Genomic DNA, 14,298 nt, shown 5'->3' with positions numbered 1-14,298 from the left:
CTCTCCTGCTTGTGCTTCCTCCCAGGATCCCATTTCCCCACTTACCTCAGGGCTTTGGTCTCCTTCCCCCGGTGAACCTAGTTTAAAGCCCTCCTCACTAGGTTAGCCAGCCTGCTGGCGAAGATGCTCTTCCCTCTCTTCGTTAGGTGGAGCCTGTCTCTGCCTAGCACTCCTTCTTCTTGGAACACCATCCCATGGTCGAAGAATCCAAAGCCTTCTCTCCGACACCACCTGCGTAGCCATTCGTTAACTTCCACAATTCGACGGTCTCTACCCCGGCCTTTTCCTTGCACAGGGAGGATGGACGAGAACACCACTTGCGCCTCAAACTCCTTTATCCTTCTTCCCAGAGCCACGTAGTCTGCAGTGATCCACTCAAGGTCATTCTTGGCAGTATCATTGGTGCCCACATGGAGAAGCAGGAAGGGGTAGCGATCCGAGGGCTTGATGAGTCTCGGCAGTCTCTCCGTCACATCGTGTATCCTAGCTCCTGGCAAGCAGCAGACCTCTCGGTTTTCCCGGTCGGGGCGGCAGATAGATGACTCAGTCCCCCTGAGGAGGGAGTCCCTGACCACCACCACCCTCCTCCTCCTCTTGGGAGTGGTGGTCGTGGAACCCCCATCTCTAGGACAGTGCATCCCAAGATGAGCAATTGGGGCAAAAACCCAAAATGGCCTTCCAATCGGTGGAGTCTGCTTCTGCTCCCTTCCCTCAGATGGGTCATCTAGTCCACTCTCTGCATTAGTACCTGTAGAGAGAACATGGAAACGATTGCTCACCTGTATCTCCATTGCTGGTGCATGGACGCTCCTCTTTCTCCTTCTGGAGGTCACATGCTGCCAAACCTCCTCACAATCCTTCTGTCCCTGCTGTGCCTGCTCTGAATCTTCAGAACATTGTGGCCGTAGAAACATCTCCTGACGTCTGTCCAGGAAATCTTCATTTTCCCTTATGCAACGCAGAGTCGACACTCGTTTCTCCAGCCCTCGAACCTTCTCTTCCAATATGGAGACCAGCTTGCACTTTGTACTAGGATGATCTGAGGAATGGAGAACCCACCTTACTAGAGGAGACTCAAAAAGCTTGGCTTGTTTAGCCTAACCAAAAGAAGGCTGAGGGGAGATATGATTGCTCTGAGGGGAGATATGATTGCTCTCTATAAATATATCACAGGGATAAATAAGAGGGAGGTGGATGTTAAGCGATTTATGTTAAGTGAATGTGGATACAAGAACAAATAGATATAAACTGGTCATTAACAAGTTTAGGCTTGAAATTCAATGAAAGTTTCTAACCATCAGAGGAGTGAAGTTCTGGAACAGCCTCCCAAGATGAGCAATTGGGGCAAAAACCCAAACTGGCTTGGTAAGTTTATGTGGGGGTGGTATGATGAGACTGCCTGTAATCGCAAGTAGCTGATCTGCAACTGCTAGCAGCAAATATCTCCAATGGCCAGAGATGGACACTAGATAAGTCGGGCTCTTACTTACTACAGTTAATTCGTTGCCAAGTGTCTGGCTGGTGAGTGTTGCCCACATGCTCAGGGTCTAACTGATCACCATATTTGGGGTCGGGAAGGAATTTTTCCCCAGATCAGATTGGCAAAGACCATGGGGTATTTTTGTCTTTCTCTGCAGCATGGGGCACGGGTTACTTTCAGATTTAAACTAGTATAAATGGTGAAGTCTCTGTAATGTGAAGTCTTTAAATCATGATTTGAGGCCTTCAGTAACTCAGCCAGAGGTTAGGGGTCTGTTACAGGAGGGGGTGGATGATGTTCTATGGCCTGCAATCTGCAGGAGGTCAGACTAGAGGATCATGGTGGTCCCTTCTGAGCTTAAAGTCTATGAGTCTATAATAACAGCCCATCAGAGGAAGAACCCAGCACTACCTCGATGGGGTGGATGGCATGGAGAGAGGGAGAAGTGCTCCTCTGCCCAGCTGGCAGGTGTCAGGGCTAAACCCGGCTGTCTGGGGACCAGAAAAGGGCCAGACCAAGGCTGGGAAGGGGGAAATCTGAGCTGCCTGCCTCAGAGGGGTTTAATAGGAAGTGGGGCCACTGGTGTTTCCCAGCCTAGATGCCCATTAGAACATCCCCTGATGTACGTACAGATGTGCTGTCAGACGGACATTTTCTTTCTTCATTTCTCTGGCTTCAGGCTGGCTTAGCAGAAAAGTAACATTACTGTTTTTATCTTAAAGCATCCACGGTTCCCGAGAGAAGATACACCGACATACGCGGACATCGCTTTGCAGCGGGAAAGATGTCATTAATGCGTCACTTGCTGAAATGCAGGACTCGTCAGTGCACAGCCACGTCACAGAACCTCCAAAGGGGCCGTGCAGCAAGGAAGTGGGGGACCTTCTCTGGTACCACAGCAGGACAATGCACAGTGACCCCAAGTGCTGTAGGACAATGGAATATTCTCAGGGCAAATGCTGCCTGTTTTCCTTCTGGAAAAAAAGTTTCTTCTGAATAAAATTGGGAAAAATACCCAAACTCTGTATTCCTGCCCCCGACTCTTTATATCGACAGCTCAGCTCCCAGGTCCTCTCAGCTCTGTTTAGAGATTCCATTGCCAACCCAAAGTGTACAAAAATCATGAGGCAGCCCCCCACCCCAAAACCCAAGGTTGCCTTAAGAATTCATCAGGTTTTTTTTTAATTATGCATTTTCCTTGCTTTTGTTTGACTTCTGGTGTTTGACTGTATGGAGGTCAGGTTTTCCAGGTGTTCTTCACAACCAGGAGGGCTAGAAACGTACGCATTTCAACAAAACCCAAGATTCTCACGTAATCCCAGCACCTCAGCAGCTGGTCTTTAAGAAAAACAGTGAATGTTATGAGACGTGCTGTGAAATGATGAGAACTGACAACAGCATCAGGGTCCCCTTTGAATTTGCAGGTCTGTTCAATGTCATGTAGGTTTGTAGGGATGTGATGGAATATAAATATCAAGCAAAAAGTATTAGTCACAAGCTATGGCTTTGTGAAACTGTTAGCCTCATCCAGAGAGTGCAGCCATGTGGATGCAAGAGAACATCATGCTAGTATTTGGCTCCCTGGAAAGCAGTCACTGCATGAAGCAATTACATTGCTTTGGTGTATGGATTTGAGCTGATGTTTGGCAGGAATTCTAGACTGATGGCCAGGTTTCTAAGTGCCAGCACCCAGCAGCTGATAAAAACTCATATTTGACAACAGTGATTGGCTGCTGGAGGGTGCTTTGGAAAATCAAACCACTGCATTTAGGTGCCTGAGAGCAAATTCTGCAAATTCTGGCTGTGTTGTGAGCTTTGAAATGAGTATTATTGGCCCTGCTGCTGGTATAATCACACCTGAGTGATGTCTCTGGATCATGCTGCAGACATTGGTGGATTTGGGAATCGTTCTTTCCCTCTTGTACCTTTGTTTTTTGTTGCTCGTTCAAGCTTTTTGAACCATTGTGAGTGTGTTTAACTATCCTGAGAAGCACTTTTCTGCAGGGCTTTGAGCTTCCTGACACATTTCCACAGCGACTCGGGGCAGCTTTCAACTTTCAGGTAATTAAGAAACTGAATTGTGCAAAAGGAAAAAAAAATCATCTTCTTTGTGATGAGGTTCATGCAGATGAGAACCCACCTGCTTTCCTCCCTCTCAGCTGGCTTTTCCTTAGCTTCCCTCCCCCTCCCCCCTCCAATAATCAGAAGTCAGGCTGCCCAAATCACGAGATTGGCTTAATAAACAAGAGACTCTCAGAAATAATCGGTGTTGGGTTTTCTATTTTCTTCCTGGTGTTGGAGCCTTTAAAGTTTTATCTACACAGTGATGCTCAGGAACATTAATCTGAATTAACTAAAGGTATGCATTGAAAGTGGATTGGTTAAACTGCATTAAATTCCTGAGAGTACACTCTTACTCAGAATTAAACTCTTAATTCAACTGGTAACTAAACTCACTTCCAAAGTGAACTGAAGTGTGAGTGGAAGAGTGAGGAGGGACCTGGGGAAATGCCATTGAACAGTTCAAAGCAGGATGTTGCTCAGTGCTGCACAATAGGCCTGTGGTGTAACAGGTAACTGGTGCAGCCTCCTTCAGTTTCCCCCTCACTGCCCTGGACAGTGATGCTGTCAGTCACTCTGCCCTGCAGCCTGTAGACCTCTGCTCACTCCCAGCCAGGCCCATGCTGAGCTCTGTCAGCTCTTAGCCATCCCACAAAAGCCCCAGCCAGGGAGCCCAGCCCAGTCCACTACTTCCTTCTGAGGATGGGCTCCTGGTTAAGGCACCAGCATGGGACTTCTGGGAGACAGGGATTGAATTCCCAGCTTGGCTACATGTAAGGCGACTGTTGGTCCTTTACTAAAACTCAGTGGAGATTTTTTGGTTGGGTAGCTTCCAGTACCAAGGGGAAGGGTCGATGGGAAATCAGGACCCTGAGACTGACAGTCTCCAAGGTCAATGGGGAGAGGACAATGCTCCAGGCCAGCATGATTGACATCGCAAGCAGGCTAATGAGGGAGTTAGGAGGCCAGGGGGTCCCATCCTCCATGTGAGCTGGAGCTACCTGGGCCAGAGTGGGGCAGAGCTAAGGAGAAAGCAAGGAGCCATGGGTGGCGGGTGACCCAAGGGCTTGGGAAGGCTAGCACCCAGCCAGCCCATCCCTTCTGCCTGGGGCCCCGCCACTCTCCCCCTTCGCTCACCAGAGCCCAGAGGGTCCCACCCACCATGTCAGTCCCAGGGTGCCTGAGCGCCAGCCCCCAGCCTGAGCCCCGGAGTGGCGGGCAGGCAGGCAGCTGGGCATGGCCCCCAGGCAGCATGGCCCCAAGCCCTGGATTGCCATGTGGGCGATAGGCGTGAGCAGGGCCGGCTCTGGCTTTTTTGCCACCCCAAGCAAAAAAATAAATAAAACCTGCGGGGCAGCCAGAGCCAGGGTGCAAACTTTCGGCTAGTGGGACTCCCTGCGCTGCAGATGTGCCCCGGGCAGTGGAGTGCGTGCCCCGGCTAGCAGGGGGGAGTGGGAGGGAGCGGGGGGAGAGAGAGAAGAGGGGCGGCCAGGGCTTCCTTCAGCCAGGGCGCTCACCACTCGGCCCCTCCCTCTGCGCTGCCTCCTGGGAGGGCTCTGCGTCGCTCCGGTCAGCGGGGAGGAAAGGACGTGGGCTGCCGGGCTTGCTGCAGACCCGGCAATGGCGGGGGCAGACGGAGCACGCAGCCCGTTCCCAGCAGGGTGCTCCCCTCCTCCGCGCAGCCGCCCTCTACAGGGCGGCCAGAGCAGTGAACAAAAAAAAAGGGCAGCTGTGCCACCCTAGGATTTGACGGAATGCTGCCCCTTAGAATCTGCCGCCCCAAGCACGAGCTTGCTTGGCTGGTGCCTGGAGTCGGCCCTGACTGTGAGCACTGGCTCCAGCCGCCCGGTGTCTCTGGCTGCAGGCCGGCCCCCAGTAGCCCCAGCCTGGGGCAAGGGCGCCGGAGCCCTCCCAAAAATGGAGGGGGGCCGGGGGCCCTCACCTGAGGTGGAGGCGAAGGCATGCAGCCCCCTGCCTATGTCCCAGCCCTCCCCCCAGGCCAGGTGTAGGGACCCAGGCTCCCCACAGCTGCCTGTGCAGCTCTCCCCAACCTGGCTCTGGCCGGGGGGAGGAGGGCCTCAGATCTGCAGCCCGACCATGGTATGAGCCAGTCAGGTAGTTGTGGGGAGCCTTGGCAGCCCCCAACTTGCCTGGGATGCGGGCTGAGAGCAGCCCCCAGCCTGTGTCCCCACCCCCCGGGCTCCCCACATGTCCGGGGCAGGAGGAGTGTCCACGACTCCACAGCTGCCCATGCACGACTCTTACCGTGCCTGGGCTGCAACTCCAAGGACCCAACGCCAGCTAGAGCCAGCTCAGGGAGAGCCACACGGGCAGCTGTGGGAGCGGTTGTGGAGTTGTGGATCCTCCTCCTGTCCCGGGCGGCCGGGGAGCCCAGGGGGCAGGGACACAGGCTGGGGGCTGCTCTCAGACCCCCCACACCCCAGGCAGGTGGAAGGTCTGTCACGGCTCCCCACAGCTGCCCGGGCTCCCCGGCAGGACTCAATGCTAGCCTTGCCGGGACTGGGGCCTCTGCAGGGGAGGTGGGGAAGAGGAGGGGAAGAGGGCAGGATCTAACCCGGTGAAAAGTGGGAGGACTATGGCCCCCTCCCCAATTCTGGTTCCACTGGTCCAGGGCCCCAGCAGCAAAGCATGGCAGGAAGCAGGAGGGGACCCCTGACCATGGAGTGTGGGTGGGGCCATGCAGGCAGTTTGGGTAGCTTAGCCTTCCCCTGCCTCTGATAACCCGCCACCCATGCAAGGAGCTGAGCCGAGCTGGGAGCAGAGCTGCGCAAACTGGAGCCAGAGAGAGCCAGAGAAGCAACCCAGGGAGCAGACCCATGCTGGAGCAGAGCTGCATCAACCAGAGCCAGTTGCAGTGAGCAGCTGGGGAGAGGGCCCAGGGCAGAGGGCCCAGTGCAGGGAGATGCCACAAGTCAAGAGGCCTTGCAGGGCAGACTTGGAGTGGGTTTGTAACCCTGATGCAGGGGGCCAACACTGGGAAGAAGGGCCCTGTCACCCGGAGCCTGAGGCAGGGGCGGCTCTAGCTTTTTTGCCACCCCAAGCACGGCAGGCAGGCGGCCTTCAGTGGCATGCCTGCAGGAGGTCTGCCATCCCACGACTTCGGCATACCCGCCGCCGAATTGCCGCCAAATCCGTGGGATCGGCGGACCTCCCACAAGCATGCCGCCGAAGGCTGCCTCACTGTCACCCTCGCAGGGACCAGCAGGGCGCCCCCTGCGGCTTGCTGCCCCAGGCATGCGCTTGAAGCGCTGGTGCCTAGAGCCGCCGCTGGTCTGAGGTTGTGTGGCCAGAGCAAGTGTCCAACTCGCAGCATCCCTGCAGCACAGCCGGGGCCTGGGAGGGAGGCCTGGCACATGTGAGGCACAGACTATGAACTGCCCTTACATTTCTGTGATGGCTGTTTGTGATGTTCCTGTACCACAGAGCGGGGTGATGTGTTCTCCTTTAACCTTTCCCATTTTACTTTATTTTTAAATTGATTGCTGTTTAATAAACTGTATTTGCTTGAACTATATGTAATGATCAGTGGGTCAGGGAAGTGTCCAGAGCAGAGAGAGTGCTCCAAAGTGGGGACACCCTAGCCACTGTCCTAAGTGACCATGACAAGATTGCAGGTTGATCCCCCCCACGAATCCTGGGCTCAGCCTTGTCAGGGTTACGAGGACTCTGCCCCACAGGAGAGTGGAAGGGGAGTCCTCAGTGTCAGTGTCAGGCAGGTAAAGGGAGTGGAATGAGGACTCAGATCCTTTCCCTAGCCCATTTCATCGGGGCAGTGTATACACCAGGAAAGTTCCCCACAATAGCAGGACCATTCTTCCACTTACATACAGAGTCCTCGGGCCTGCCACTTCATGTCCCTGGGCCTCAGCTCCCCACCTTTGTAATAGGGATAATAATTCTGCCTTGTCTAAGGGGACAATTTTCAAAGCCCCCCAGGGATTCAGGAGCACAAGTGTGTGACTGTGCTCTGTGCCCACTGCCTTGTGCTCCTAAGTCCCACAGGTGCTTTTGAAAATCTCCCCCTTAGATTGTGAACTCTTCTGGGCAGGGGCTGTCTCTTATTAAGGATTCATCTGCACAGGGAAATCAGTGTTAGTCACTCTGAAAAGCGGTGTGGTGCAGTAAATGACCAGAATGGAATTTGTCCTTAGAGACCTGGGTCCTAGGCAGAGCCGTAACTAGGAATTTTAGAACCTGGAGTGAGCATGGCCCCTCCCACAGATTTTTTGGTTGCGCCCCCAACCCAGACAGGCTGGGTGGCCTGCTGAGGTGAGTCAAGAGGTGGAGGTGGTGCTCCCTCCTTTAGCCTGACCACATGAGGCTGGCCTGACCGACCCCTGACACACGGAGGTTTACATGTCACCTCTATTTCTGCCCCATTTTTCCACCCCCGAGGCTTTGTGCCCTGGGTGACCACCCCACTCGCCCTGCCCTGGTTATGGCCCTGGTCCTAGATCTCTCTCTCTTTCTCATTTTATAGTCCTTTTTGCCATACCACATTTTTTGTCATCAAATTAAAATTCAGCAGCTTCAGATTGGCACAAAAATTTAACATTACCGTTTTTAAGTACATTTTATATGCCATGCATTAACCTAAAATTGGTACTCTTGGAATTCCCATTATAAAGCAATGATATATTCAAATGTGGGCCATATTTGTGACTGGATCTTTTTGCTAGAGGAATATATAGACAAGTGAGACATTCCCCAGGAAAAAAAAAATCACTAAAACAACCATTTTCATTGGCATGTCATACTTTCCAGAACCTCAAATTGCACAGTCAATACACCAAACAGTCCATCACTGTCTAAAGATTTTAACCCAAGTTTTGTTTCATTAAAACTTATTCAAAACACACAATATTCACCATACTTTCCACTGTCAAAACACCAATATCTTTAACACAACCCTAGCTATGGTGTAACTACCGGTGCACCCTAATCCAGACAGATTTCAACCCCCAGTTATGTTTTGCTTCCATGGCCAATAGTATCAGTTCCATACTCTGACAAGACGTGAAACTTGCCATTGTACAGGGTGGGAAGAAGGATCTTGGGGCTAACGCCCAGGGCTTGGTGGGTTCCTGGGTTCTATTCCCAGCTGTGGCACTGACTCACAATATAAGCTTGGTAAGTCCACTCCTGTCTGGGTGCCTCAGTTTGCCCATCTAAAACCAGGGCAAATAACATCTGTGTGCTTCACAAAGGCATCAAAAACCAGCACAAAGCTGAAATAAGACATGGAAATCAGAACAAACCAGTGTGTGCACAGACCCAGTGTCTGACACTACAATAACAAAGTACCCTGTGCAGCAACCAAAAGAAAACAACAACCTAAACAAGCCAGTGTACAGAAAAAACAACATTGATGAAAAAAAAAATTAAAACAGCACTGATACCCAGAATTGGACACAGTCCAGCTCCAAGGAGAGCGGGACAATGACCTCCCATATCTGACATACGACACTCCTGTTAATCCCCAGAATGGCATTAGCCTTTTTTGTGACCTCATCACATTGTTGACTCACATTCAATTTGTGATCCACTGTGGCACCCTTAGTACCCTTTGAACCCAGGCATGCAGAGCACAACAGATTGGCAATCCAGCACCTTAACTGCTCGGTCACTTTATCAGCCAAAAGGCCCCCTTTCCACCAGCTGTTCCTTGGTCAGCCAATGCCAGGCACCCAAGCCACAGTAGAGCAGACATAGCAGGGGAGGCCTGCAAGCAGACCAGTGGCGTAGAGGCTTCATGCTTGCTTCACATTACTTTAAGATGGTTTTGAGTCCTAGCCGCTGTAGGAAATCCTTTGGCACCCAATTTGTGGGGATCTTTTAGTCTTCTTTTGGTGACCGTACGGCTTCGCTAGGTAAAGAGGTTCAGAAGAGTGACTCAGTGACTGCCTCCACAAAAAGAATACATGATGGCTCACAACCAAAGGGGACAGCAGCGCACAATAGATTAGTAGTCTGGGGCCTTAACCACTTGGCCATCTTGCATGATGTGGCTATGGGCTTGGTATGCCTGCAGGCCAGCTTATGTTTCCTTCTCTACAGTCACTTGGGTGTGTGGTCTCAGGTGATGAAATGACAGTTCATGTGAAAGATGCCCCAGTAGGTAAAATGGTGGCTGAGGAGTTAAGGCTGATCCTTTGTATTGGGCATGGGTGGGTTTCAATCCCACCTCTGTTGCTAGCCAGCCTTTCCTTTGGCAGTGGTGGCCACTGGTTCTTCCTCTTCAGGCCCTCACTACCCCAGCATCCCTTACCACAAAAATAAAAATTGTTGTACCCATGTAGGTCCCAGGATAGCAGAGCTGTGTAGCTGGAAAGTGTCTCTCTCACCAGAAGTTGGTGCAATAGAAGGTTTTAGCTTACCCGCCTTGTCTGGCTAACAAAAAACAGACACACCCAACAAACTGGGGCCCCACAGTCCCTGGGCCAGCTGGACTCCAGGCCGGCTCACAAAGGTGGGAATTTTGCATGGTGCCTCTCCAGCGCTGGCACCTCAGCAGGCAGAGCCTGTCTGTTCCCTATGCTTGCTCGGGCATCTGGCCGTGGCTAAGCAATGCCAGCGTCACCCCCGTGTTTGCATTTCAGGGCACGGTGACATCACTAGGGGAGCAAACAGTCAGGGGCCGTTTGGCCTGTGGGTTGGAGAGTTGCTGGAGCCTGGCGGGTCCCTGCTGGGATGGGCCGAACCCTGCAGCCCTGGGTGCGGCAAGCTTGGGGGATGGCCGGAGCTGCCTGCAGTGACTTGGGAAATGCCTGTGGGGGGAGGGGCCTGGCGAGCAGAGTCAGCGACGGGACAGTCAAGGGGGGGAATGGCCAACTGTCACCTGGGGGAGATGGGGGGAGCCAAGCTGTCACTTCGGGGGAATGGGGGGAGCCCAACTGTCACCTGAGGGGGGAATCTCAATAGGTGGGGGGGGAAAGGAAAAGCCCTCAGATAAGAGGGGCGCAGTGGGATGGAGGGAGGGGACGGGAGTTGGGCAGAGGGAAAGGGGGTAGAAATGGGGATGGGGGAGGAGAGGGGAAGGGTGTGGAGATGGAGGGAGGAGAACAGGGGATGGAAACAGGATGAGGGGAGGGGAGAGGAGCAGGGTAGAAGCAGTATGTGTGTCTGTGGGTGGGTGAGAGCCTAGACAGGGCCCAGGGGAACTGCCCTTTTTTGTCCCTGGGCACCCTGGGGTCTCTACCAAATGCAAGAGCATAATTAAAGCCCCCGTCTTTCCCAAGTATGGCAGGGATCTGCTGACAGGGAGGGGGCAGCTTTGTCAGGAGATCCCTCATGTCGCATGGGATATGTTTGGACCACCAAGTGACAGAGGCCACGGGAAGCTGCTGGGAGCTATGGGGCACACAGCTCCCCGTCCCCATGTCCCCACTGTTTTCAGAGGAGGTGACCCCCCGCACCCAGAAGCTACAGGGCATGTCTTGGAGCCGGGTGGCCACTCCAGGGTCTGCATCTGGGGGTTTCATCAGTGTCCAATGGGTGTGTTTTGAAGATGGCTGGGGTGGATATACAGGCTTCTGCGATGTCGCTGCATCTGTGTGTTATTGCAGGTCACTTGTGAGTGGAGCTGGGTGACGAATTGAGGTTTTGGGCTGGCAGCAAACTGAAAAATCAGAGCAGATGTTCGGGTCGGTTCCAAACATGTTTGGAATTTGTTAGTAAATCGGGAAAGTCTGTTTCTGGTCATAGAAAATGTTTTATTCAGGGCAGCTTCCTAACAGTGCCTGCCCGTCCCAACCTTTTGCCAGTGGTTCAAAATTTGCCCGGGATGTGGGAGACCCACATTTGGAACCCCACTTTGGAGAAAGGTTTTGAACTCAGCATTTAAGAAAGATGTGACCAAATTAGAGAAAATCCAGAGCAGAACAACAAAAATGATGAAAGGTTTAAAAACCTGAACTATGAAGGAAGGTTAAAAAAACATGGCATATTAAGGTTTGAGAAAAATAGACCGAAGGGGAACCTGATAGCCATCTTCAAATCTGTTAAGGACTGTTATCAAGAGGATGGGAATCAATTGTTCTCAGCTCCTCTGAAGGTAAGACAAGAACTAATGGGCTTAATCTGCAGCAAGGGAGGTTTAGGTTCGATACTAGGAAAAACTTTCTAAGGATAAGGGAAGTTAAGCTCTGGAATAGTTTTCAAGGGAGGTTGTGGAATCCCCATCTCGGAGGTTATTGACAACAGGTTGGACAAACCCCTGTCAGGGATGCTCAAGGTCAGGAATTCTCAAGGGGGTCCCCGGCCCCCTGGGGGACCGTGAGGCCTTTCAGGGGGGCTGCGGGACCCCACAGCTGAAACCAGCGCCCGAGCCCTGGCCCCCCACATCGCGGGGCTGAAACCCCGAACACCTCGTGTCCCTTTGTGTAATGAGGGTCAGTCCCCAGGGCAGCTCCACCCCTCCCCCACTTTCTCCTCTCCCCGCCCCCGAGCCCCAGCCCCTGGCCAGGTCGGAGGCGGGACGCTGGAGTCCCGCAGTGCAGGAAGCTGCTGCTCCGGCTGGTGTCATGGAGCGGGGCAGACAGGGCGTCCCCAGTCTGCTGCTGCTGCCCGGGGATGCGGCTGCTCCTCAGCTCCCGCAGCCGGTAAGAGCCGCCCAGGCAGGGGGACCCTGTTCTGTCGCTGGCAGGGGACTCCTCCTGGCACATGGCCCCCGCTAACCCCTCCATGTACCCTGAGCTACCCCCTGCCTGCATCCAGAGCTACCCCCTCCCTGCACCAACAGCTAGCCCCTGCCCGCACACAGCCCCTAGATACCCCCTCCCTGCACCCTGACCTACCCGCTCCCTGAACCCTCATCTACCCCCCTGTCCGCACACAGCCCCTAGCTACCCCCTCCCTGTACCCTGACCTACCCTCCTGTCCGCACACAGCCCCTAGCTACCCCCCCTGCACCCTGACCTACCCGCTCCCTGAACCCTCATCTACCCCCCTGTCCGCACACAGCCCCTAGCTACCCCCTCCCTGTACCCTGACCTACCCTCCTGTCCGCACACAGCCCCTAGCTACCCCCCCTGCACCCTCAGTTACCCCGCTGTCCACATACAGCCCCTAGCTACCCCCTCCCTGCACCCTCAGCTTCCCCCCTGCCCGCACACAGCCCCTAGCTACCCCCTCCCTGTACCCTGACCTACCCTCCTGTCCGCACACAGCCCCTAGCTACCCCCCCTGCACCCTGACCTACCCGCTCCCTGAACCCTCATCTACCCCCCTGTCCGCACACAGCCCCTAGCTACCCCCTCCCTGTACCCTGACCTACCCTCCTGTCCGCACACAGCCCCTAGCTACCCCCCCTGCACCCTCAGTTACCCCGCTGTCCACATACAGCCCCTAGCTACCCCCTCCCTGCACCCTCAGCTTCCCCCCTGCCCGCACACAGCCCCTAGCTACCCCCTCCCTGTACCCTGACCTACCCTCCTGTCCGCACACAGTCCCTAGCTACCCCCCCTGCACCCTGACCTACCCGCTCCCTGAACCCTCATCTACCCCCCTGTCCGCACACAGCCCCTAGCTACCCCCTCCCTGTACCCTGACCTACCCTCCTGCCCGCACACAGCCCCTAGCTACCCCATCCCTGCACCCTGACCTACCCGCTCCCTGAACCCTCATCTACCCCCCTGTCCGCACACAGCCCCTAGCTACCCCCTCCCTGTACCCTGACCTACCCTCCTGTCCGCACACAGCCCCTAGCTACCCCCCCTGCACCCTCAGTTACCCCGCTGTCCACATACAGCCCCTAGCTACCCCCTCCCTGCACCCTCAGCTTCCCCCCTGCCCGCACACAGCCCCTAGCTACCCCCTCCCTTCACCCTGACCTACCCCCTCCCTGCACCCTCAGATACCCGCGGCCATAAACAGCCCCTGCGCCCTGTCCTACCCCCTCCCTGCACCCTGACCTACCCCCTCCCTGAACCCTCAGCTACCCCCATGTCCGCACACAGCCCCTAGCTACCCACTCCCTGCACCCTGACCTACCCCCTGCCCACACGCAGCCCCTAGCTATCCCCTCCCTGCACCCTCACATACACCCTGCCTACACCAACAGCTACCCTCTGCCCGTACACAGCACCTAGCTATGCCCTCCCTGCACCCTCAGCTACCCCCTGCCCGCACACAGTCCCTAGATACCCCCTCCCTGCACCCTGAGCTACCCCCTACCTGCACCCTGACCTACCTCCTCCCTACACCCACAGCTATCCCCTGCCCGCACACAGCCCCTAGCTACCTCCTGGCACCCTGAGCTACCCCCTCCCTGCATCGTGACCTACCCCCTCCCTGCAACCTCAGCTACCCCCTGCCGACAAACAGCCCCTAGCTACCCCCTCCCTGCACCCTGACCTACCCTCTCCCTACACCCACAGCTACTCCCTGTCTGCACCCTCAGTTACCCCCCTGCCCGCACACAGCCCCTAGCTACCCCCGCCCTGCACCCTGAGCTACCCGCTCCCTACATCCTCAGCTACCCCCTGCCAGCACAAAGCTCCTAGCTACCCGTCCCTGCACCCTGAGCTACCCCGTGCCTGCACCCTGACCCACCCCTCAGCTACCCCCTGCCACCCCGTGCCCACAAACAGCCCCTAGCTATTCCCTCCCTGCACCGTGACCTACCCTCTCCCGGCACCCTGACCTACCCCCTCCCTACACACTCAGCTACCCCCTGCCCGCACACACACCCTAGCTACTTCCTGCACCCTGACCTACCCCCTGCCTGCACCCTGAGC

The sequence above is a fragment of the Malaclemys terrapin genome, chromosome 20 (genome assembly GCF_027887155.1).
Source record: "Malaclemys terrapin pileata isolate rMalTer1 chromosome 20, rMalTer1.hap1, whole genome shotgun sequence".
NCBI classification, from domain to species: domain Eukaryota; kingdom Metazoa; phylum Chordata; order Testudines; family Emydidae; genus Malaclemys; species Malaclemys terrapin.
The sequence above is the reverse complement of the archived record's forward strand: the minus strand, read 5'-3'. Positions refer to the sequence as shown.